A 27,724-nucleotide genomic window follows, 5' to 3' on the forward strand; every position below is an offset into this window, starting at 1 on the left:
AAAAGTGTTGATTTATCAGACAGGGAGGATGATAGTAACGTGCTAGGTATTCCAAACCCAGCACTCCATGTGCCCAAATCTCTGCATCTAAGCACCTTTAGACACCACAGCCTCCTTCGTTACAGTCTAGCTGGTAAGTCAAATGCATCCGCTGCAGAACGTTTGTGCTGTAATTAAATCACAGGGTGGATTTTTGCTGGAGCCTATTTATCCTTTCATCCTTTTGAGGTGGATATTGACATTACCTTGGATGATAGGAACATTTACTTTGTACAGTGCTGCAGCTTGAACTTTGTCATCCTTTCAAAATTTACAAAACACATGATGGCTTGTCCTGGAGTAATAAGATCATCTGTCATATAGTGTGCTACGAAGCCATAAGACTGTGGCAGCAAGCGCTAGTTGAACACATCATAAAGCCACTTGGATAGTAAAAGAATATGGAGTTTCGAGAGAGAATGTACTATAGTACAAATGCAATTCAATTAATTTCGCAATTACAAGGTGAACTATTGCCATTTTCAATTACACCATTTGATTACTGCTTCACAAAGGTTAAAAAAAAACAAAAAACATTTTCAATGCCAATAGCTCAAAATAATGTCATTGCGAGACCTATTGCATTGTAAATGCTTGTTACAATATATACAATTTGGACAATGGAAAGCGTGGCCGGCGTGAAGCTGTGCTGCGCTGAGTCTGGGAACACAAGAAGAAGAGAAGTGCCCGATGGAAGACATGAACATTGTAATTGTACAAACCCAGTACTTAGTCTGAGATGCATCGGAGGAAACCGGAAATGTAAAGGTGGGACAAACAGTAATGACTGCCATTAGCAACAAAGGATTTGTAAAGCACGTGGACAGACAAATGGAAAGAAATGGGCGGACGCCAACTTCCAAAGCATATACAAAAGGTTGCTAAGTAACAGCGCAAGTGCGGTTTTGCTCAGCCTAAAAAGGGAGGAGGAGAAAGTAGCACACAGGAGAACCGTGCAACACAGGGCAGGAGAAGAAGCTGACAAAGAAAAGAACACAGAGCACTGGGAAGTTTGGTCGGTGTGAAGCATAGAAGAGAGAGCGGGAGCAACACAAAGTAAGGGTAAAGCACAAGGGAGAACGCAACAACACGGGAGGAGTAGCGCACAAGGGAGAGAGCAACATGGAGCGCGGAGTGAGTAGATATTTGGCAAAGAGACGCACAGGAGTGGGAAAGCTGGAAGACATGCACTCTGTGTATAGCAAAACAAAAACACACACCTAAAATTTAACAGTGGCAAGATGCAAACCTGCCAATCAAAAGGATGGTAAAGAGCTATGTGCCAGGCAACACACAAACAAGAAGATGAAGGCAAGTCACTAAAGCAAGCAGGCAAATGACAAAGCTTAACTATGGTAGACAATGTTCAATATGTTTTTACAAACCAGAAAACTTGTGCTGTATGGTAGGCAAGACCTAAACAGCTTCATACTTCTCAGGTAAGTATCACCAAGATAGGATCCAGCACGGCAGAGCTGCATTGCAATACACTAGTATGTCAGTGAATGACTGCCAATTTCACTAGGACTAACTGACTTGTTTTACATTCACCCACCGCCATCTACACACACTAGGCCCCTCACCCCCACTGCACCCACCGGCAGGAACAAAAGATCCCTGCCAAAGAGCCCTGTACTGGGTGCCCGTCAGGTATTGCAGCGCCAACCTGACGAGGGGCAGCCTCATATGAGGAAGCATGACATCTAGCTTGCTAGGTGTGCGAGAGCCCTAGTTCCAACAAGGTAAATTCACCCTCCCTTTTTCTGCCTCCTAGGTGGAACGACCACCGTGTGGCGTTAACTCCCGCATCTACAGTTTCACTATATTTACTCAGACCTTGAGGAACTTCATACCCTCTCTGTACACTGTCTCTAAGGGGAATGTATGCTGGACCTCATTAAACTTGCCCCCTGGTCCCTCTCATTGGTTGCATTATCAGCGAGGCACCGCCAGTCCATCAGTTCTTACAAGAGGCATGCAGCACATCTCTCATGCAAGACTACTTACCCGAGTCACCTTTATAGGAGCCAGGTTCACTATATTTTTAGTGAGGCGAAGTTCATATGAGCAGTTCCCTGGGAGAGAGAGATAATGCATGCCCCCCATAGGATGCCTTTGCTCACAAACATGATGAACCATGGAAAAGTTTCTGAAATAAATAAACTCCCCCTAAAAAAATAAGCCACTTATTTATCAATTTTGTCTAACAAGAACTAGTCAGGGATGTACACCCAAGCTTGCCATTCCTTGAGCCTTGAAAGCAGACACTAAGTTCTAAAAAAAAGTTAGAAAACAAAATTAAAGAGGACAAAATTAGTGCACGCAATGTGAATTAATATCATTTCATCAACAGACAGGCATGTCACGACCTTATTGGGTCCCCTTTACAATCTAAGGCAGAGGTCTTCAATCTGTGAGGCGCTGACGTGGAGTCCTGGGAAGGGGGTCGCACATTCCCCAACTTCACTTTTGCCTGAAATCCAAAATCTGACAAAAAAAAAAAAAAAGACAGCCATCCAGGGACAGCTAATTTAGATCGTTATCAGCTGAAGTTGGATCAATTGAGGCTCTAGTGCGGTGTAAAGGTGTAAAGCTTTCGTGCCAGGGTGCCTGCTTGCCTGAATGAAACACTAGTGTGCACTATTAATTAATCTGCAAGTGTAAAGGGTGCTTGTGAGCCGGTTCTGGCTTTATTTGTTCAAACCACTCCAAGCTTTCTGATGACAAAGATTTTTTTTTTTGAGTGGTAGTGCAAAGAGTTAACAACTGGGCTGTGAAGTGGTTGCCTCTAATTTTAACTGCATTTACACAGCCCTTAGTATCCCTAAAGAGGTGTTAAGAGACAGTTATGTAAAAAAAAAAAAAAAGTGTTTACATTACCTACACTCTGGTATTACTAAAACCTACATTTTGGAAGCACTATTTTATTGTAAACATATTTGCACGTTTAGTAGCACTCTTACACTGTTTTAATTGCTTGTATAGCGCAACGTTCACTGGGTTGGTTTCTTGGCGCTTGGGGACATGCGAGATCTGAGCTAATCCTATAGATTGTTAGAAGTTAATTGTAAACTTTGAGAAAGAGCCAAGTCTTCAGTTGTTTCCTAAACTGGAGATAGGCATTGATAGTGCGTATAGATGGGGGAATAGAATTCCAAAATTGAGGGGCCAACGTTGAAAACCTGAGTCCACCATGTTTAATACGCTTAAACCTGGGGGTAATCAAAAGATTATGACTAGATGATCGAAGAGTGCGGGAAGGGATATATTGCTGAATTATCTCAGCAATGAATTTCGAGCCTTTGTTGGACAATGCATTGTATAGTATACATACCAGTTTAAAGGCACTACGCTGGACCACTGGGAGCCAATGAAGTTGTTTCAGCAGAGGCTTCACATGCTGACGAGCAGGGAGTTGGAAAATTAATCTGGCGGCGTGGATCTGAATTAGTTGCAAGCGTTGTGCTTGATACGCAGGGATGCCAACATAAAGCGCGTTGGCATCATAATCTAAACGTGAGATAATAAGCGTCAGGACGACCAACGTAAGTGCTTCAGCTGATAAGAATCTTCTGATTTTTTTGATTTTACGTAGAAGGAAAAAGCTGACCGAGACCACCGAGTTAATCTGGGTTTTCATTGATAGGTCGCTGCTTATCATGATCCCTAGGCTTTTTACTGTAGACGTTGGGAGGGGAGCCCAGAGAAAAGGGACAAAAATTTGAATTCCAAGGATTTAAAGAGCCTTCCGTCAGAACTAGCTCTGTTTTATCGGGGTTTAACTTTAGTTGATTGAAGTTCATCCAATTGCTGATAAAAATCATGACTGACTGAAGATTTAACTCAGACGTTCTTGTAGATTGAATGTTAAATATTAATTGCAGGTCATCTGCATAGTTAAACGTCGAGACTTCCATTTCTTTCAAGGCACGAATCAGGGGCTGCATGTACACATTGAATAGAAGGGGGGGGATAGAGAGGACCCCTGTGGAACTCCACATTGTAATTTACCTTTTTTGAGCAGAAATTTCCTAGGCGGACCGATTGGTATCCATCCTTAAGAAAGGACTGTATCCATCCCAAGGTAGAGCCCTGGATGCCTGCACTTCGGACACGGTCGATCAAAATATTATGATCGACTGTGTCAAAAGCAGAAGACAAGTCCAGGAGAATCAGAGCCTGTGGGGAATCATGGTCGGCTCCCTTTCTCAATTCATCCATAACTGTTAGAATTACAGCCTCTGTTGAATGAGCTGGACTAAAACCCGCCTGGTGTGGATCAAGGAAAAATGGCTCCTCTACAAAGGAGCTAATGCAAGAAGCCGCGTGTGCCTCCAAGATCTTACTCGGGTATGACAGGAGGGATATGGGGCAATAATTGCTCGGGTATGACAGGAGGGATATGGGGCAATAATTGCTCAATACCTGAGGATCGGCCCCAGGTTTATTCAAGATGGCTAGAATTTCCGCACTTTTAAAGGAATCGGGGACAGTTACACTTCTAAGAGATGTATTGAGAAGAGCTATAGGTGGGTCAGGGCAGACCCGAAAAGCTTCACGTAGAATGTGGAGAGGACAGCAATCCAGAGGGGAACCGGACTTGATTTTTGTGATTAAAGTTGAAAAGAAATCATTGGTAATAAGTGGAATTTGATCCAATGATTCAGAGTTTTGACAGGATAATGTGGGCGTGTTAGAAACACTATGACCTGGGATACTAGCTTTGATAGTAGCAATTTTATCAAAAAAGTAGTTGTTGAGGTCGTCACATAAGGACTGCGAATGGACTGGTTTAGCGGAGACTCTCTCAGGATTGACTAATTCATCGACAATTGAGAAAATGTCCTTGGTTTTATTTTCGGATTTCAAGATCTTTGATGAAAAATAGTCAGCCTTACACGAAAGGATAGCGATCTTGTAATCTTTAAGAAGAGACATGTAGGCAATTTTATTTTCGGGCAAGTAATTCCTTCTCCATTTTCGCTCTGCTTGTCTGAGTCTGAGTCTTTGTTCCTTTAGGGCTTGAGAGAACCATTGTTGGGCATCGTGGGTTGTTTTAGTTTTTATGGTTTTCAAGGGGGCAATTGTGTCACTGGCCGACTCAAGCCAGGAAGTAAGATTTTCTGATTGAGTGGATAGGGAACAGTTATGAGCCGAAGGCGCCGTGGTTGAAAGAATTGTGTGAAACAACTCCAGATTGGCCTTATTCCAGTTTCTAGCTTTCATACTACTTGGGCGTAAGACAGTAGAAGTGTGAATATTGGAGACCGTAAAAGTTAACAGATAATGATCCGACCAGGGGCAGGGAGAGGGGAGAGATTAGAAAATGAGACATATCTAGATTTTGTGACCACGCTTGGTCTAGTATATGCCCCTTGATGTGGGTGGCTGCGAGTAGATGCTGCATACAATTTAAACTCATCAGGAAGTCTGTAAGTTCTCGTGAGATTGAGCTTTCTTTTGGATCTCCTGGCCAGTAGTTGAAATCTCCTACGATTAAGATCCTAGTGTGATTAATCACTAAATGGGCAATCAAGTCGCCGAATTGCTTAGAGAATAGGGGCATGTATTGAGGTGGTCGGTATACAACGACACATACTAGGGAAGATTGAACGGAATCTAATTTGATCGTCAAAAGATCAACCGACGGAATATGAGACGTGTTCAAAGAAGTAAACTGAAACTTTTGATTAATTATAGCTGCAACCCCTCCCCCTATTTTGCCCATGTCTCTATCTGCTTGTAGGATATAGTAGGAGTCTGGAATAGCCGCTAAAATATCAGGGGTGGATTCAGGGCGATAGCCAAATTTCCGATAAGAGTAGGATATCGGGTGTATTTAAATCAATGAGGGAAAAGATCTCTAACTGGTGTTTTACCAGAGAGCGGGTATTCAAATGAATGATATTCAGGCTGGTAGATTTGTTGGAGAGTAATATAGCGTCTGTTGCATTTGAAGGAATAAAGGAGGCATGCTCTGTGCTATGGGACAGTGAGTCTGCGGTGCCATCCTGAATGAGAGTAAGCCCTCTTGCTCTAAAGTAGCCAGGGAGGTCTTGTCTAGTGCCCAATTCCCCTGGAATGATTTCAATTCGTTGGCTGTGTAATACAATGTACCGATATGGGGACTGGCCCCTGACCCCGGCCGCCCGCGGACGGGCGCAGATGGGCTTGCCTTTGGCGCACCTGCGGCGCGCCCGCCCGCTGCTTCTACCAAGGCACATTTAAATAGGGTTTGGCCAGTGCTGGTATGGTGCGTGCAACGACTGGACTGCTGACCGCGAGAAGCGCGTGTCACGTCCAAGATGGCCGCTACCCAGCCGCAAAAGAGGTCAGGTATGCTGCAGTGCCGTGGAGGTTAACACACTCCGAAAACTATGCCACCAACAGAAACGGTAATCTAATTTAAAATTACTAAGTGGGCAAGGTTAAAACAAAATTGCAAGCCCTCCCCCTAAATTCCCCATTCAGACACACAAAATTACAATTCTTCTAATGAGCGTTAAAATAAGATTAGGGAAACCTTTCACAAGCCTGTGTGTAATGCAAGTATAAAAGGATGGGGGCGCTAGGTGGCACGCGACCAAGCACACACCAGTGAGGCTCCTGCCAGACCGGGCAGAAAATATCCTGCAATACCATCCTGAGTTAAATGCGAAGATTCGCAGGACCAGTTGCGGAAAGCGCTAACTCTACTGATTCAAACGGTGTGCCCTGCTCCTCAAGAAATACCGCATCGCGCGGGGAACAAGGCCTACTCCTGTGCCTGAATGCCGCACATGTGAGCATGCTGGAAGGGCCTACTTTGACGCTACGTATAGGATCAATCGCCATCTTGGAGGCGGTGGTGTGCAGAGCAGCCGGAGACCCGGCGCTGCGTCACGCACCCCGACCCCAGAAACAACAAGCAAGGAATCGCGCCAGTCCAGAGAGGTGGGACGTGACCGCTGCGTAATGTGGCATTTCTTAACTGGGGCAACGACTACACGAGGGCACCCCCATACACGTGCTGCATGAGCTGAGACTGAAGACTGCAAGACTAGCCCACATATATCCTGTGTGTCCAAGGGCCTTCATATCGACTCAATTGTAGTGTTGCTTTTGGCGCCTGGAACCCAACTGGGGACAACACTCGCCTGGTGTGCCTTGGGTTGGTTTGCCTTGATCCACTTTTTCCTGAACGCAGATCCGCCATCTTGAATTCCCTAAAGTATTGACGCCGGCACAGATGGGTCAGGATACTGAGTGAAACAGATCTCTACTGATGAAGGGCTGACCGTTGACCACGTAACTACAGCTGGCAGTCATCATGGGGCGCAATGACGCTAAACAAGCTAAACTCACGTATGATTCTCGCAAAGCACTGGGTACTAACACCGCAGAACGTGCTAACCAGGACACTGCGGACAGTCAAGAGGAGGACTGGAAATCCCTCCTTCGGAGCGTGAAGCAGAGCCTATCATCCATCGATGCCAAAATGGACACAATGAATGGTAGAATGGACACAGTGGTGAATAAACTCGAGCAACATGATCTGAGACTTACAGAGGCTGAGACTAGGGTGTCGGGGCTGGAGGATGGGACTGTAGCGAATAGAGAACGTGTGCTTCAAATGGACAAATTCCTGAAAATAATAGCAGATAACGAGGATTTGAAGGCCCGTTCAAGAAGGAATAACGTCCGAGTTTTGGGCCTGGCCGAATCGACAAATACAAGCCGAATGGAGGACTTCATGGAAAAATTGGTTATAGATCTATTTGGGAGAGACTCCTTCTCGGCGCACATGACTATAGAGAGAGCACACAGGTCGTTGGCCGCACTCCCACCCCCAGGGGCGACGCCTCGTCCTATTATCATGCGCTGCTTGAACTACCGCGACAGAGATACGGTCAGGTGCACTACGAAAATACTACTCTGGCTTTTTTTTGGGACTTCACCCAAACGGTGCAAGAAGCTAGGCGTAAATTTGCCACAGTGAAGAAAAATAGTCAACAGGAGATACCGTACGCCATGATGTACCCCGCAAAGCTAAAGATCACACACCGCGGGCGTCAACACTACTTCACCAACCGCCAACAGGCGGAGGACTTCCTCAAAAAGAATCGCAGGGTGGCGTCCAAGGAAGCAGCGGCACACGATCACTCCAGGTCGCCGTCGCTGATGTCTCAGCCGGAATGAACTACCTGAGACTTACAGATGCACTCAAAAGCAGACATGATACTTGCACAGCGGATCGCTGTCTCCGAACTGGTGATGTATACTTACTGACATTTTAACTGTATTGAGGCATGCCCAGTCACCCTTCCCCATCCCATAGAAGCTGCTCGCCTAGCCGGCGCTGTGGCGGGTGGGTGCAATAGGGGAGAAGAGGAGGCATGGTGCGGGCTCCTACAACGGGTGAACCCCCAATTAATGTTGGACTTGACTGTTACGATAAGTTGGGGACAAATATGAGGGGAGGATGGGATTAGCATAAACGGCAAGTTGGGGGGGACCGGTGTGGGTGGAGGGGGCGTGTGTAAAGATTGATATACTGCGCAAAGTAGAGGCAATGATGGTCAACAATGTATGTTGCAATTCTTCTTTCTTTTGTAATGGAGTTGCTGGGTAAGGCAAACACCACTCGAAATATTAAGGGGGCATCGTGGAATGTGCGCGGCCTCAATGGCCCTAGAAAACGTAGGCGGGTGCTTGGGTACTTAGACAAGAAATTAAGAATGCTCTTCTACAAGAAACTCACTTAGCCCCCGGGACCAACCCACTATTTGCCTCGAAATGGGCCTCCCACCGGTGCTTTGCATCTTACTCCAGTTACTCCAAGGGAGTGACCATACTAATCAAGCGAGGAGTGACATTCGCTTCCGCTGGATCCGAATCAGATGTTGGAGGCAGGATCTGTCTACTTTGGGGTAGGCTCCACTCGTACGATGTGGTGTTTGTCAATTACTATGGCCCTAATATAGATGATCCCCATATTCTTCTCTTATTGTGGGGCAAAATACAAGCGTTAGGTATAACCTATGTTATTCGGGGGGGGGGGGGTCTTCAACACAGCAGTACGACCCCAGATGGACAGATCTCGTGCTAACCCGGCCCACTACATGCTTACACAAAGGACACTAAGTGATATCATAGATAGCAACTATTTGTTGGATTCCTGGAGGTACAAACATCATCCACTTCGGGTGGGCACGCACTTCTCGGCGGTCCACTCCACCTGGGCTAGACTTGACTACGTGTTTGTCTCTACGGGCATGACACATTGGCTGGGCTTTGCGCACCATCTGGCCCGCACATACTCTGATCACTCTCCGGTGGTCGTGGAACTACAGCCCCCTCTAGACAGCTCCCCGTACCTAAACTGGCAACTCAACCCAGCTCATCTCAGCGACTCAGCGTTTAAGGCTGAGGTAGAACAGGAAATCCAGGATTTCTTGAACGCAACCTAAATTCTGTTTCCAGCATCACGATGGTTTGGGAGGCGTTCAAAGTTACGGCGAGGGGATGGTGCATAGCCAAAGGCGGTGGTGGCCTTAAATCACTATGTAACGATCTTCGCACATTAGAGAGGGGGCTCCAAGATCGAGAAAATGCCTTTGCCCGCAGTCCTGAGGACAATGTTATACGGGCCCAACTGCGAGACAAGGTCACGGAATATGAATTGCTTGCGGATAGGGAGTGCCAATTTTGCGGGAAACCACACATGGCACGCGTTTATGGTGAGGGAGATCACCCGGGGAAGGCGCTCGCGAGTGAGACCAGACCCCCTACATTTTTTAACTATGTTACGGAAATCCAAGATACACACGGCAATACACATAGGAACCTCTCGGACTTGCTCGGTATCTTTAAGGAACACTATGGTACGCTTTATTCTTCTCAAAGGGGCGTTCCACTTGATTTACCTACCTAGGGGATACTGCACTTGCCTGGCTGGGTGACACCCAGCGAAAGTTCCTTAACTTAGACCTGGAACTCTCGAAATCACAGATGCCATCATGCATATGAAATCAGGACGGGCCCCGGGGTCAGATGGCCTCCCTATTAAATTTTATAAAACCTATGTTCAACTGTTTGCTCCTATACTAAAAGAAGTATATTATGCGGCATTAGAAGAAGGTGGTTTGCCCAAGACTATGAGAGAGGCCCTCATTGCTTAAACCAGGAAAATCCCCAGTACTGTGCGATTCATACCGCCCCCTGTCCTTATTGAACTGTGACACTAAAATATTGGCAAAGGTCCTAGCGACCCGACTTAACCTATTGATGGAGCGGCTTGTACTGCCCAATCAAGCGGGTTTCATACCCAATCGTTCTACATCACACAATCTTAGAACCCTAGCTGCAGTACTCCAGGATATCGACCCTGCCTGCGAGGCGGTGGCGGTATTTCGACGCCACCAAGGCTCACTAGAGTGGGACTACTTGCTGGGTACATTTGAGTATATGGGAACGTTCATTGCGTTCCTGCACTGGATACGACTGCTGTATTGTCAGCCGACAGCTACGGTACTGTTGAATGGGGCCAGATCTCCCCTCTTTCATATTTTCAGAGGGACCAGACAGGGATGCCCATTATCCCCAATCCTTTTTGCCCTCGCCACTGAGCCTCTAGCTGCAAAACTCAGGCAACAACATAATCACAGGGCATTGATCTACCCAGCCAGGCAACTGCTAATTTCTCCATATGCGGACGATATGACCTTATATGTGGAAAAGACCTCAGGAAAACCGAAACCCCGTGCTGCATGAAATCACAAAATTTGGCGGAATTTCTTGTGTGCAAATGAACTGGTCCAAGTCAGCTATATATTCCCCCTTACTGATGCCACACAACCACATCAACTGGACTACCCCCTACTCTGGGAATCTGAGGAGTTGAAATATCTGGGTATACGAATCACGAGAAATAAAGATGCACTGATGAGAGCTAACTATGGGACGCCCATTGATAGGATAGCAGACAACATCACTAAATGGATACACCTGCCGCTTTCCATGGCAGGTAGAATCTCACTTATCAAGATGGTAGTGCTACCCAAACTGTTGTACTTATTCATCAACATCCCATACCACCCAGGGAGGTTTTTCTTCCGCACACTTAGGACCCAACTCACACGACTCATATGGGGAGGGAAACGGGCGCGACTTAGCCTAGATACACTGATGCTCCCATATCACCAGGGTGGATATGAAATCCTCAATTTTGAGTATTATTATTACTGTGCATAGGCCCACTTCGCAACGTACTGGACCCACCCTCCGCCGTATATGGCTCACCTAGCGGTAGAAGATGGCTATATGGCCCCAACACCTCCATCAGGCTATTTGTTTACACCAGTGAAAGAGAGGGAAAATGACCCAGCCACTGTTGAATGCACAGTGCTAGCATGGCGACGACTCGCCCGGGTCCTAGGGAACCCCCCGTTATGGTACTCACCTAGGATGAGTTTGTTGAACGATCCCAGATTACATGCAAGGAGATATGCTGCAGAATGCGGACTAGATTGCAATATCATACTTGGGGGGGGACCTGTACACTGGGGGCCAATTTCGCTCCATTGAACAGTATTTTGGAACGCACACACCCACAATGATTGACACATTCTTATATACTCTGCTAAGGCAAAGTGTCAGAGCTATCTCCCCTACTTTTCCCGACGAGCCGGATACCCTCGCACCTCTACATACTTTGCTGCAAGAAGACCCCCCGACACGTCATGTCCCTCTTGTATAAACATACATGAAGTGCCTCACCCACTCACACTTTGCGAGCCAGAAATTCCTGGGATGCCGACCTCACTGTCCCCCTAACAGATGACCAATGGGAGCTCAGCTGCACTCAAACGGACAGAATCACAAGCAATAGTCGGCTACGCCTCATTCACTTCAAATTTCTTCACCGTCTGTACCACCCCCCGTTAAGCTACATAGTTTTCACCTAAAAGATAATACACCATGCGAGTGCTGCGGGGAGGAGGAAGCAGACTTTATACACCTGGCATGGACCTGCCCCAGAGTGGCAGATTACTGGGCACAGATTTTTGAAGGTCTTTCGGACATGCTGGGGGTCACATTGTTATCATGTCCACTTATGGCCCTGCTGGGCCTCACACAAAACTGCAATACAGTTCATAAAAGGTTTCTGGCTATGGGCTTACTCCTGGCCAAACGCCTAGTGGCGTGCAGATTGGGTAGGGTGGGTAGGGTAGTCGAGCCCCTAAATTCAAATCCTGGATTCATAATATGTCCACTTGGCAGGATCACATACACTCCTACGCAGAACTGTTACCCATAAGGTCACAACCTAAGGATATCGGGGGCCCACTCACTTCTTACCTCCTTAGACGAGATGTGGATGGGGCGGAGGGGGAGGAACGAAGCGATCAGGCGACCGATGGCTCACCTCGAGCCCCACCGCCTGCACCAGTACAGTAATCCAACTGGGGCTCATGAGGACTCCCATTAGCATAATTCACGAAAGCTGGTGGGATGGGGGGTATTGTGCTCAGAATGTCCTACAATCGAGGTTGGAATATCAAGGCATTAGCCTACCCAGCGGCGAAGTTGTCTTTTATCAATATATTGACACTAGCTCGCCACTACAACCACATGTAGCATGTTAGAACATTGAATCAGACTGTTGTCTGATATGCCATAGACTGTATCTCACTATAATGCATTATTTGATTTTTTTTTCATCCAGTTTCTTCTTCTTTCTTCTTCTTGCCTGTACTCAGCAAATTAGTCGATTAAAGGGATGGGAGTGTACTGTTTTTTCTAGTTCCTTTACATTTTTCATGCACAATTGAATAGAAGACACAGGAAGGTGTCACTGCTCTGTCTCCTGCTTCAACAGTTGTTTTGCAGATGTTTATTACACTGATGTACCGTGCTAATCATCAATAAAAGGTTTTTGAAAACTTTAAAAAAAAAAAAAAAGTATAAAAAGGAGGACTTGCATATTCATGGTGCTTTTGGTCATAGGCTGTGACCTCGTAGCACTAAAAATACACTTCACTATTCTCCACTGCACCAATCAAGATTTGATTCTGTGGCTCTCTGGTTGCACATATAAAATCTATGTAAGATACCCGATGGTGAAAGACCTAAAAAACCGACATAATATTTTGGGGCTTATTTATGAGAGGCTTGCAACGTCAAAGCATCACTTTTTTTTACGCTCCGGAGGCGCATGTGTCTCAACCATACCTATGAGGCGGTGCAAAGTCACCCTGCATGCTTTGCATGGGCTCATAGATATGGAGTAAGACATAGCAGCACAAGTAAGTACGTTGCCTTACTCTGCGGCAAGGAGGTGTTCAATGTGCCTTGCGTGGGGTTCCGACGCAACACCCATGGATTTTGATACTGTCCCATACTTACAAAATCAAGTAAACCTGGGAAAGCTCCAAATACGGACGCCTCCCCAGTGGATTCAATAGACAGTAATCCTTGAGGAATCATTTATCACAAACCATTTCTTATTTATGTATCGTCAGACATGAACGAATAATTCAGTATAACACAGGACAAGGTTGAATCGATGATATTTCTTTTATCGAAAATCTTGTTTTTTAGTTTCAAGTTTCAAAGTTTGTAGTGCAAAACAAATATATATAAAATTCATATATGGCAACCAAAAGAACTGTTATAATTTTTGTGTCCACAACAGTATCGTACACCCTCTGCACATTCGTATGGACCAGATAACATAAATTGCCATACAGTATCACCAATTCAAAGTCTTTTTGATTTCTTCAGTTTTCATAAATGTATTCTTGAAACAACAAAAGGTGTAACGGCGTCGACGTTTCGGTCTCCCACACACTTAATTCAACGAGACCATCCTCAGGACGAAAAGGTTGCACCCAATTACAACAACCGAGTCAGAAACTTCATCACTCGATCCTCCAGCACGTGTCCACTAGCCACCAAAGTCCTTCAACAATAAGTTTAGTCAAATCCACTTTCAATGTGGCAACTCCAAAGTAGTCAGTCGTCCGGCATTCTGCATCACAGTGTCTGCAGACATCGATGCATTCTGCAGCTCATATAGGAGGAAAATGCCTCTCATGATTGTTTTTGTGAAGGAAGGTGCCCCTTGTACAAAAACAATCCTGCCTATGTTGGTGCTAAGCAGCAGTTTGTACGCCAATGCAAGTGACAAGGACAAGAATGCACTGTATTTCATAAATACGGTGCATTCCTGCCCTTTCACATTGGCAAAGGCCAGTGGAGCAATAAGACTTGCAGCGCTGCCCTACGCCAATACTTCATAAATGAGGCCTATTAGTTTTAGCTACAATTTGGACTAAACCCCCACGCTCACTGACTTTTGGTTTGCTAAACACGCTTAATATATTATTTCCCCACCAAAAACATTATTTGCTGTGAGAATTTGGGGCGTTTATGGTGGTCCAGAGTTATTGACGATGAGGAAGAGTACCAGGTTCTAGAAATTTGTGTCAGATTGGGGACCTTACGCCTAAAAAAGTCTGACATGGGGGTCTCGCTTCAAAAAGTTTGAAGACCTCTGGTCTAAGGTGAGGTAAACAACGTAGAAACGTGTATTATATATGCATATAAATATATGATTTGCAGTGCATGTTTTCATTTCTAAACCACCCACGTGCCTAAGAGAATTAGGAGCATAGGTACACACTTCAAAAAATGTAAACTAGATATCCCATATGGGAACGTGCAAACATTTGAGTTACTATTCTAAAGTAAATCATAGGTATATTTTCCTGGTGTTGAGTTGTACTCCTTATAAATGTGTCAAAAAGACATTTCTGAACAAAGGCTACATTTGTTTTGTGCCTTTAAAAATTTTAGTTTTCCAACAAGTAAAGTAAATGTTCTGCTTCTGCTGGTTGAATGCTTGGGTGCTAAACGTATGAGGAATACGAGCTAGCTTTGAATTGCCCCCCCCCCCCCCCCGATACATCTCTGACAACCCAACTCAGTCCCCTCTAGAAATGCTAATCGTTCTTTCTCACCTTGCCTTTTTATACAGGAGCATCGCACACGTTCAGACAGTTAACGATGTGAAAGATCCTAGCCTAACCCTTGAATACATATCATAACTTATTAGTTTGGATCAAGCACCACACGTACTTTTAACCTGCTGCCTCTAGTCGCCTCTCCACTCTTTCTCTCTCTCTCCTCGAGTCCATTGAAACCTGTTTTCCCCTTAAATTCGTCTCCTTCATAATTACCTTCATCAAGAGCCCTCCCTGCACCAATACCATTAGCAATGCGAGACTCTTTTCCAACATAAGGCGGATACGGTGCATCGTGAGATTTAAAGCGCACCAGAAATAATTACGGGGAGCCCTCTACACCCGCAGTTAAAAGCACTCATTCTCTCACCGCCATCCGAATCCCGAGTTTACGCCCGAGCCGACCACTCTTTACCTGCAGCAGTAGTCCACACAACACCGGCCAGTCTCCCGAGAACGTGGAGGAATAAATAGGACGCTGAAGGTTTTTTAAATTGGAGCAACAAGTCACTAACTATATCCCAAGATACAAACGCGAAATCTTCATTGGTCAGTTTAAACGTGTCTGAGCGTTCGTGCGTCAGTCAAGTTCCGGTTTTAGCCGCTCTGCGTCATGGGAGATGTAGTTTAAATGCCCCTAACGTTTTCAGGGTTCTAGTTTTGACTTTTTCAGCTGGTGTTTACGAGTTGAAATGTGCGTCCCCATTCTGGGGCCATATCAGGTGGGCGTTCTAGAAGTATCGATATCGGAGTATCAAAGAATTCGATGGCACAATTGCAGAACCTTCCAAAACGTGTACACTGATGATTAATAAATGTACTTTTAGATGTATCACGGCCGACGTCAAAAATGGCTCTTAGCACATAGGAACGAGTGGTTGTGTTGTGTTAATATGATGTATAAGAGCGCTGGAACGCACATAGGCGTCTTGGTGCTTGCTTTGCTCCTGTCAAGAAATACCCTGTAAAGAAATGGAAGACCACTGGGTGGCCCAAGTAACTTGAGTTGTCAGGCTTCTCATGTTTAGAGCAATGATATGGCTTCATAGCAAAACAAATTAGGCTAGCAATATCGATTAAAAAAACAAGCATTGGCAAAACAAATAGGTTTCGCCTCTGCAACATCTATTGGTTTTGCCAATGTAATTTTAGACCTGTTGCACAGCAGCATGAGCTGTTGTGCAAAATAAAAAGCTTTATGTGTTATCCGCAGCAGGTTAGCAGTCTTGCTTAACCTCCCCTCACCCGGAAATGCACAAGTCACATCTTCTGGCCAGGTGTGGCCAGAGGTTCTAAAATAAACAGGCGTAGACTGCACGTGGTCTTACTGCTACACCACATCACAGAGTACGTGTTTGTCTTGTGGGCTGCGGGAGCTTATCCAGTGGGGCCCACAGCAAGAGGGGTACTGTAGTATTCTGCCCTTGTTATTGTTATGTGATTTACACCTCTTGCTCAGCCAGTGTTTGTGCTGTGTGCTCAATAGAATGTTAGAGTCATGATGTGCTTCTGAATGTTGGGAGACTGGAGGTGAAGTGACAGTTAAGCATGGGCTGAGCAGCAGGCAGGCTGCTCCTGGTGGGGCTCTCCTTCCCAACTCAACTACCTGTTGTCTGGAACTATTCAACATGTTACCTGCTTGAATAAATCATCCTTAATTATATCTGACCTGCGTGGACCTCCTTAATACATTTATTTGGTGACTAGGATGGGATACAAACCCATGCTTGCAAAGTACAATGGATTAGCATGCGCATACATTTTGCCTCATTCTGGCAGCTGCGTGGGTCTCCTCGAAGATCTTCTATTACGTCAGCCACTTTACCCCGTCAGAACTGACTTAGTGACACAGTTTGGCGCACTAACGCGCCGTGAGCCATCTGGCCTTGCGCACCGTACATGCTACAATCTTTTGATTGGCGACTGCATTCAACCAGAAGAACCCGGATTCCACTTCCGTTTTACATTCCTGTACAGCGCTGTGTTCGCGCTGTTTTTCATCTCTTTCCAGGAGGTCATCAATGTTGGTGGGTACATTCTGTCTTCCCTTTGGAACGCTGGCATTTCTCTCTGTGTACTGCCTATTTCCTCTGTGGGTGTCACTATCACATTTGACTGTCACTACAATTTGCCTGTACCCATGGATCTTTCCAGTGTGTGACACAGGACTACGGCGACAGCCACACCTTTATCTTTGACTGTCAGCAAACCTTAATGTGATGCAGTAATCAAGCCAACTGTATTATTTGCTGTGTTTACACCATATGCATACACATAGGGGTGGCAATGGGACTAGCCCCATTAGCTCACTACACACATGCTACATTTTGCGTTCATGGACTCTGGGTATTCTCCTTCAGGGATTCATTGTTCGTTTTACATGTGTACTTTTACATGTGTACTATTGTACACTTTATTCTTCCCTACACGTGGATGGCAATGGGTTCTAGCCCCATTTGCTCATACATGTGCCTACACGGGCTACATACGTTTTTCTCCCTTACACAGGGCACTGTTGCATGGCTATCAGTCCCATTTACACAAGCTAACCACCCTTACGTCTAGGGGAAGGTCATTGGGTTTCAGTCCCATTTTTGCTTACACTTCTACCCTCACACAGGGTGTGACTTATGGGTTATAGTCCCATTACTACATTTCACATTATGTGACCCCTACATGGGGGTTGTCCCTACACGGGCTATCACATTATAGGTCTTAATACCATTTGCTGTCATTTTCTTAATATGTCATGGTTATGTAATGTTACATTGTTGAAAATACTATATGTTATTCTCTTAATCATTTTATTATTATAAAAGTGGGGGAAGTAGAATCATACTCTTTTGTATTTTATTCTCTCTTTCTCTGTTTTCTCGCCTGTTCAGTTCTCCTCGTGATGTCACACATTCTTTGCATCCTTGGTATCTGGACTACTATTGGTTGTTAGTCTTCCCTTGTCTCCAGTCTTTCCCTAACTAGTTTCTTCCTATTTCTTCCCTTTGGAGGAGGAGATCCTTCCTTGTCCATTTCGTGTGTCTTGGGGAAGTCTGGGGTGTAGGTCGTGTCATGCCTTGTCCTTCCTTCCTTCCTTGCTTGCCTGCCTGGCCAGTGGGTATGTTTGGGTGTGGTTTTTGGTGCATCTATGTCTTTCTGTTCACTTGTTGTTTATTTCGCATTATCACTGTTTTCATCTCCATTCCTACTCTTTATTGGAGAGTATGCGTCATTTCTATTCGTGTTTTTTACCCTTCGCTTTGACCATGCTTTCTTTCACCTATCTCTTCACTCTCTCCTCTTTGGTCACATCTTTGCATCCGTATTGTATTCGTTGTTGGTGAGTTTGGGTCTTTCCCATTTGTGTATGCTTGCTACCTCCTCGTCTTCTTCCACCTGTCTCTTCACTCTTAATTCTATCTTACCTGTGTGTACCTCCTTACCTCAGGTACCCCACAACACTGGCAACGATGGCGGGAAACACCCCTGCTCACTCTGAAGCTGGTCCCTGCCTTCCCGCAGGCCTGTGAATAGCCGCTACCGGCCCGATGACACCTGGCCGCCGTCTCCGTAGCCGCTGCCTTACTACTGTAACCGGCGTGCCTTCCTCCCCTGTGGTGAGGCACCCGCTGTCCTGCGAAGTTGCCATCATGTCCCAGGGACTGAGGATCGCTCAGGACCAACCCGCCGGCAATGCTCTGCTCATTGCCAAACAGATCACTGTGAATACTGGCTCAGGCCTAGGACTGCCTACCGCTCCTATGCAGTGTGCTCCCCTGCTGCCACTATTCCCGAGCAAGGGCCAGTAGAGAGCTCTCTCTTCTCCCTGCTTGACCCACAGAAGGGCACACCGTTTAGAATGTATGGAGTGAAAGGAGGACAGTCCAAGTATCCAAGAAGATAAATAAAGGAGACATCAAGGGGTGGGGGCATACTTCAGAAATAGAAACGTCCAGATAATCAAGCATTGGCACACCCAACTCCACAGAATTTGAGTACTCCCTCCACAGAGAATACCTCACTGATCCTACAGCATCCTTCATGGCTGATGAGACAAGTGCTGCTCAGCCCCAATGTAAATCTACTCCACAACACGCGCTCACAGGGGTGCTACCGCCATTCAGTGAACATGCAGAGCTAGCAACAGCGTCCCCTCACTGGAAAAACTGGATAGGATGACTTGATAACTACTACATTGCCACACATGAGATGGATAGCGCAATTAAAAGGTCACTACTACTCCAATACCAGGGGAAGAACTATAAAAATTATTCAAACACCTGCCCAATACTGACCTCGCCATGGAGAATGACATTGCTCATTTCGATCCACAAGTAAACCCTGATTTCGAATGGCTTAAACAAGCCCGTCAGAGAGAAGGAGAGTCAATCAACATGTTTTACATGAGGTTACATAAGCTGACAAGCACCTGCACGGCAGACGACCAGGTAAAGGAAATCCAAGCCCAAGTACTCCATGGGTGTCGCAGCAAGCAATGCGAAGCCTCATCCTAAGACAACCCAACTTTAGTCCAGACAACATCTTGATTTTAGCAAGGTCTCACGACCAATGAAATGGACTTACCCATCACCCAAGCACCTGAGAAGGCCACAACCATCAAGATGGAGCAGGCTGATGCCATCCACACGAAGAGCAAAACCGAGACCACCAAAATTTGAGGATCCCCGCCCACGAAACCTCAGTGCAGATACTGTGTCCGTGAAGTACACCCTTTGGGCGAATACCTTGCCCAAGCCTGCACGTGCTCTAATTGTGGTATCAGCAACCACTTAGCATCCGTTGCCTGGAAAAAGGCCAAGAACAGAAGCACCCGAAGAGGTAGGCTGCCAATGAGGGCGGTACGTCAACTGTCCTAGCACTGCCAGACACCACCGCAAGAAAATCGCAGAATAGAAGATTCATCCCCTGATGAAGAGGGAGAGGAGACCTTCCTAATTTCATTCACAAGAGAGCTAAAACATCTCCGGAAGCCACAGCCCACTTGTTTTATCCTCATCGCTGGATCCGAGATTAAAGCCATCATTGACACAAAGGCCTCAGTCAACGTAATGGAAGTTCAGCAGTACAACCGCCTCGAACCAAAGTCACCACTGGCCTCTTCACACACCAAGATCTTTGCTTATGGGAGCCAATCACCCCTGCATCTCCAAGGACCCATGTCCGTGCAAGTACAATCCAAAGACCGGGAAGTCACAACGACATTCCACGTCATAGACAAGAAAGCTGACACACTGGTGGGGAGACACACCGCAGCAGATCTGGGACTAGTGTCGTTTGCCCTGAGCTTAAAGTCACATCAGATCGATGACCAACTATACCAATTCCCAGAACTATTCAGCGGACTAGGATGCCTAAAATCTCGACCAGTCAAGCTGCATATCGATGCCACCGTTACACCAGTGGCGCTACATCACCGCCGGATCTGCTTCCACCTCCGACCTCTAGTAGAACAAGAGCTTGAGAAGCTTGAGAAGCAAGGGGTGATTGAGAAAGTGTTTGGACTAAAGCCGCGGGTCTCCCAATAGTAATAGCAGAAAAACCAAAGCAACCAGGAACGATACGCTTGTGCATCGACATGCGGCTACCAAACCGTGTATCAAGTGTGAGCAGCACATACCGCCAACAATGGATGACCTCATAGCGGATGTGAACGGATTTCATTGGTTCTCTAAACTAGCCCTAAATGCCAGGTATCCCCAGCTACTCCTGGCCGAAGAGAGTAGATACATCACCACCTGGGACTACTCCGGTACAAGCTGCTAAACTTTGGCATATCATCAGCTGCCAAAGTATTTCAGAATGCAATACGGGAAACACTATCTGGACTACCTGGTATTATGAATATCAGTAACGACATTCTCATCCATTTAGTGATGGCGACCGAACACCACAAGTACCTCTGAGGCACCTTAAGGGGTCTCTGGAAAAACAGAGTCATGCTGCACAAAAAAAAATGATTGTTCTTTCAGCCATTCATGGAATGAATTCTTTGGCTATGTGTTCAATCAAGATGGGGTACACGTCAACCCCCAAAAAACCAAAAGCCATCCAAAGAGCGCATGCACCAACCACTGTTTCAAAAGTGAGTAGCTTTCTCAGCATGGCCACGTACTATGGTTGATTTATTCCAGGCCTTGCCACCCTAGCGGAACCTCTGAGAGCCCTGATGAATACAGATCCTAAGGGTATACACCCGTTACAACGGATCTTTTACTCCGCACTACCATTACAACGCGACTTTTACTCCGCATACCATTACAACGCATTGCGCTGGGGGGCGCTCTAGGATAGGGAATAAGTATAATTTACTATCCAACACCTTCCCTAGGGTCCACGGGGACTGGAGTTAGAATAGTAAATTATACTTACCACTATCCAGCGCCCCAAGGCGCTATGCGTTGTAACGGTATGCGGAGTAAAAGTCGCGTTGTAATGGTCTGCGGAGTAATAGTATGCGTTATAACGTCATACATCCATCCTAAGTGGGTCAAAAAGAAGATGACGTATTCCAGAAAATTAAAGAGCGCTCCATGACAATGCCACCATGGCGTACTTTGATCTGGACAAGGCCACAGAACTGCTCGTTGACCCCAGTCCAGTGGGGCTTAGGGCAGTACTCACCCAAGAACGTGATCCTGGCAGGTGGACAACGCTGGTATTTACCAGCAAGACATTGACGCAGACTGAAGCACATTATGCCCAGATTGATAGCGAGGCCTTGGCAAACAAGTGGGCTGCAGATACTTACACTTGTATCTGAGCGGTGAACTATTCATTGTCATCACAGACCACCAGCCTCTCGTCCCGCTCTTTTGTGGATCTACTACACATCCACCACCAAGAATTGAGAGGGTAGGTCATTCAATTACAACACTACCAGATGGAGGTGGTATAGAGGCCTGGAGCCAAGAATTTCGCTAATTTTCTCTCTCATCACCCTGCGTTGCTGGATGACCATAACACCAATAACATCGATGCAGTTGAAGAGTATGTCAATCTAGTCTCGCAAGCTGCCTATCCCAAAGCTCTGAGTATGGATGACATCGAAGAGGCTGTAAAAACAAACCCAGTACTCGCATGTGTGAAAGCTGCCATCTAAAAAGGAACATTGTGGTACTTCCTACAGGACGACAATTACTGGCCCAGCCAAGATAGGGAGAGGCGGATAAAAATGTGGAGGGTCCGGGACAAATTCAGTACCACACAAGAAGGAATCCTTCTGTGAGGACCCCACATTGTAATCCCAGCCCCCCTACAATGCCACATGATGCTGCTGGTTCATGGATGGCACCATGAAGAAGAAGCCCTGCATCAGGGAAAAGGTGTGGTTTCCGAGGCTCGAAGCCATGGTTGAAGAGATCGTTCGACAGTGCCTGGTATGCCAACTGACGAGCTCATCTGAAAGACCGGCACCTATAATCACTGAGGATCCGTGTACTGTACCGTGGCCCAAGATGAGTCTTGATTTTGGGAGCATTCCAGACAGGATGGCCACAATTGTCTTGATAGACAGTTACTCCAAGTATCCTATTGTTGAGGTGGTTGGATCAACTGCATTTACGCATGTAGCCCCCGTCCTTGACAAGACATTTGCCACCTTCAACTTACTGAGCAAGATCAAGCCTGACAATGGACCACCCTTCCAAGGCACAGAATTAGGGGACCTCCCCAAACAACCAAGAGGCCAATGGCGAGGGTGAAAGATTCATGGGTACCTTGAATAAGTCTCTCTGAATCGCAGTAGCCGAACAAGTTAATCCTGAACCTCAACTCCAGTTATTTCTCTGTGAGATTCATGGAACACCTCGCTGCACACCCAGCAAGCCCCATGGACTCTGCTGTTTTATAGATCATGTTGCGATACCATCCCAATGTATCCAGGATGGGGGCCACCAGCCCATGACATCCAAGGAACCCAGGCTCGGCGCTCACAGCGTAACATCCACACAAGCCAAAGACGAAGAGCAAGGACATGGTCAGTCTCGCCAGGAGACATGGTGGTCATTAGAGATCGCATGACAGGGTGGAAATTCAGAAAAACCTATGAACCAGGGGTCTGGACAGTACTAAAATTTGACCGAACCATGGTGACGGCCTGGAAGGCCAGAGAAATGGTTGCCAGGAACATCTTTTGGTTCAAAAGAATTCATGCCACACAGGTGGATCATACAGACAATGACAGAGGGGCCAACTGGCCGGTGGTTGAGCATTGTGATGAGACTTTCACCAATGACAGGGACCGTACCCAAGTTGTCGCAGACGGTGTGCCGGATGATGACACACAAGCCAACTCAGTCACTCAGGACAAACTCCACACCAGCGATACAACTTCCAGCCTAATCCTCAACCAAGTCAGCGGCTTAGAACTTTGTATGCTGTCTCAAATGAACATTGGTTTTCAAGACTGAGTTGGGAAGGGATGAAGCAGGTTAATGGTCTTGCTTAACCTGCCCTCACCCGGAAATGCACAGATCACATCCTCTGGCCAGGTGTGGCCAGAGGCTATAAAATAACCTGGCCTAGACTGCACGTGGTCTTCCTGTCGCACCACATCACTGAGGATGTGTGGGTCTTGTGGGCTGCAGGAGTGGGTCTGATCCACTGGTGCCCGTAGCAAGAGTACTCCACAACATTGTCCGCATCATAGAGCTTTTTTTTCTTGAAAGCCATGTTGCACTGCACTGCACTGCTTTGCAACATGTCTTAAAAAAAAAAAAGCAATATTACTAGGTCATTGCTGGCCGCATCATAGCCAGGGGCAGCTCCTCCGCTAAGGCAATGGAGCGTTGCTCCACTGCTCTGTGAGCAGTTGAAAAAGGAAAAATAAAATGATGATACACAATGTTATTATTTTATTTTTCAGTCGTGGCTCAGCTGGTATGGGGTGGGCGGGGCGGGGCGGGGCATGGCTGGGCTGTGTCAGGAATGGGGTTAGGAGTGGTGGGCACTCTCTTAAGTGCGTATGACAGTTATGACGGCCGTTTTGGGCCGGTCAAACAGTCATGTGCACTTTGCATGTTCTCCACCGGCTGTATTGTACATTCTGGGTGGAGAACATGCACAGCCCCCAGTCCCTCTCTGAAGGCCGAACCATGGCGCTCAGACCAATGACAACAAAGCTGTAATGCAGCATCATGATAGGCTAGGGAAGACTGGGAGCCTGTGTGGTTCCTGCTTCCTGCTCCTGGAGTACCACTCTGTTAAGTAGCAGCCACTACTGATCATAGCGCTTTATATTTTGAAACTTTAAGCCAACAAGTCAAAAAATACATTGACAAAACCAATAGATTTTGCAGAGGCAAAACCTATTGGCTTTGCCAATCCTTGTTTTACTGACCGTCATATCGGTCATTTCTGCGTCATACAAAAAGAGAGCAAATTGAAGGCCATGTGTTTAAAAACTGCAGCCATCTACTATGTCAAATGTCTAAATTGAAAGCCCTTAATTGTAGCATAGCTGTGCTACTTAGCGTTGCCACAGACAAATCCCTACAAGAAATCCCTCTTCTTAATCAAAGAAGCCGAATGCATCCTGGGAACTGCTTTCTTTGCACAGGGCAGCCGTACCAGTGACACTGCATGAATCTGAAATCAAAGTGAGGCAGTGTGTCCTGAAAGAAAACTAGAGGGGTACATGAGGAATGAAGTGAGAATGGAAAACTGTAGCATCAAGTCACCAGCGTCAACTAAGTCCGCACAGTACTACAGAGTCACCAAGAACATGCAGCTATGCAATTTCCTCACACTTTAACCTTTCTTGAGGAAAAACTCATTGGACGTAATTGCTGAAAAGTGATCTACCTGCAAAACGGATTTAAAATTATTTGTTTTTATCTCGCGCTGCTGTATTATCTGTACAAAAAATAATAACAAAGCTAAATAGCTCTGCATGAGCTATTTGTCTTTGTTAATGTTATATAGAGATGGCTTAAAGTAAATAAAACTTAGAGCAATGGCGCGGCCAGGACTGGCCTTCACAGCGCTCTTTGTAGTAATATGGAAGGGTGTGGGTAGAGAGATGAACGACAACAAGGAAGCGGGGTTTTGTGGGAGGGATAGGGAAAAAACAAAAGGATGGGAGAGGGGGTGGGAGGGAATAAGAGGTGTAGATAGAGCCTGCAAACACCGGCACTCCTAAGGGCTGTTGTATTAAAAAGAGAATAAAAGTACCTGTACAAACTGCGGCCCGGTGATGGACACTGGCTGCAGAGACCGGAAACAGTACTTGGTCCAATCTCCATGTACTACCCGATGTCAGCAAGCACAGAAGAGACTGTGGAAGCAGCAGGACGCTCTCACCAAACAGAAGCAAGGAGATGAGAGCGACGTGGGAGCCAGACAATGGTAAGTAACAGTAAGTATTGGGTGAGCTGTAAGCTCGTTTTAAGCTTCTGAAATTTCTTTTATTTACAATACATTTCACTGACCGCGCATGCGCGCTTCACAGGTAAAACCTAAAAATAGAAAGGAAATATTTTTCGAGAAGGGACCCAGTTTTGAGGATCTGTTTGAAATAACACTTGAGAAACTTTGTGGTAAATTAGTGCCATTTAATGTAAATTGGGCTATGAACAATGGTCAGAATGTAACCAGGTTTAAAGGCCATTTTCTGTAGCTTTGGATTTTTAGGTCTCGCCTGTCGATGCGCATGCGCATCGAGCTTGCGAGACTATGGGGGCTTAAACAGTCTTTAACCAACTTGCAAGGAATCGTGGCGATTCCTTGCAGTGCCCGTGAAATTCAAGCTCAATGCGCGTGCGCATTGAGCTTAAAAGCGCGTGCACATGCCCCCAGCCGCCTGCCTTGCATGTATTTTCCCTCAGGCGCACTCCTCCCACACCCCCGCTCCGCCCCCTCCCCTGCCTGCTGTGTCGCATTTCTTAAGTTCCCTCAGCCGCACTCCAGACCCCTGCTGCTTTCACACCCTCTCCCCGCTCCGCCCCCTCCCCTGCCCGCCGTGTCGCATTTCTCCTCCCCCCCTCCCCTTCTCTGCCTTCCCTCCGTCTTGTTTTTTTTTTTTACCCGCTCCGCCCCCTCCCTTTTCCCCGGAGTCACTTATTCCTCTGAAGAAATGACACAATGCTTTTAACAATCTCACAATTTGCACTCGTGTACCACTACCCCCTCTCTTCTCCCCCTTCCTCTCTCTCACTACCCCTCCCTTCTTTGTGTGCGCACGCACCACGTGAAATCCCAGCGAAAAGTTAGCAGCGCTGAAACCCTCCCAATCTCAGCCCGCCAGAATCGCTCTGGATGAAGGCAAAGCTTCTAGTGGCTCCCTAAGCTGTTTTCCTCTTACATACTCGGCTCAATCAGCGCTGCCATTTATTCCTCTGAAGGAATGACACAATGCATTTCCCGATCTCACAATTTGCACGTGTGTAGTTGAAGTTGATCCCAAAACATGCCCTTTCACGTGAAAACCGTTTCTTCTCCCTTTTTCACAAGCGAGGGATCATCCCAGGTAGGAGGGACCAGAGGGAGAAAGAGAACCGCAACGCCTCATTCTTTTCTCGAACCCTCACTCTCTCTCTGCCTGCATTGCTCAGGTTTCCCTCTCGTCTTTTGTCTAGATCATTTCCATCTGCCCCTTTGCAAAGCTGGTTCCGTCTCTTTTTTGCTTTCCTTTTCACCCGTCTCTTTTCTGTCTTTCTGTATTTTCTGTTTGCCTGTCTCAACTACAAAGAATTTGACAACTATAAAATTCACACACAAACATATAAGCCCCTTCATACAGACTCATGAACACTTTAACAGAACAGATGCACCCCCCTCCCCCACCACAAAGCGCGTCCGCTTCATTACTTCATGCGCGGCCTCTCCTTAACCTAATCTACCTCACCATCTATTCTGTGTTGTCAGACTGGAAGGCACCTTCGATGCATCTGCTACTATTTGCTTGACGTCCTGCGCGCTCCTCTCATCCTGTGTCCTACAAGTCCCTTCTTTTATTTTAATTAAATACCGGACCATTTACTTGCAAAAAAAAAAATACAGACTGCAAGGCGCCTTCAGTGCATCTGCTACTATTTGCTTTAACACAAACTAACACTTTACCATACTGCACTTCCTGCTTTCTCCCTCCCTACCTCCCTTTTTCTTGAGTCCCTTCTGCTTTAGCTACATGCCACTACTATTTGCTTGCCATCTTTCGTGCTCTTAACCCTCCCTTTCTCCATTAAGCCCTTATTGTTTTTTTATAATACATCATACCATTTGCACACAATACTACCTTACTCTTACGCAACTGCTACTATCTTCTTCTCTCCCTCCCTGTCTCTACCTACTACAGCATCCATTTTAATATAACAATTTGGAGCTGTACTGCAACTTTTGTATTTCTACTACTTCTCATTATTGTTTACTTGTTTTTATATGTTATTACAATGCTACAATTGTTAGTTATTTCTGTTAAATAACACGACAACACACAAAAACAATTTAGTTCGCCTCTACAAATATGCTCACATTCCTTTTGCCTTCCATAACTTTACTATCAACAAGTTGCTGCTCTTATATCTTTTGCCCCCACTCTTCCTTATCCATACTCTGCTATTCACCCATACAATCTTCCTTCACACACACAATACTTTTGAAATAACTTTCTCGCATATTACCTTTTAGCACTCCATACTAACAAGCATTTTTGCTGCCTACTCCCACAT

At 46.2% G+C, this 27,724-nt stretch overlaps 1 protein-coding gene across 2 annotated transcripts in view; it reads right to left on the reverse strand.

The window, feature by feature from the left end:
• Nucleotides 1-15,613, reverse strand: part of GTSE1 (G2 and S-phase expressed 1) — a 354,076-nt gene extending 338,463 nt beyond the window's left edge. The window contains exon 1 of one of the 2 annotated variants that reach the window (XM_078679841.1): nt 15,460-15,613. The gene's annotated coding sequence lies outside the window, so the exon portion shown is untranslated. The remainder of the gene's footprint in view (nt 1-15,459) is intronic. The other variant, XM_078679849.1, reaches the window with a different exon arrangement.
• Nucleotides 15,614-27,724: the final 12,111 nt, after the last annotated feature.

The sequence above is a fragment of the Lissotriton helveticus genome, chromosome 1_1, assembly GCF_964261635.1.
Source record: "Lissotriton helveticus chromosome 1_1, aLisHel1.1, whole genome shotgun sequence".
In the NCBI taxonomy this organism is placed as follows: Eukaryota; Metazoa; Chordata; class Amphibia; order Caudata; family Salamandridae; genus Lissotriton; species Lissotriton helveticus.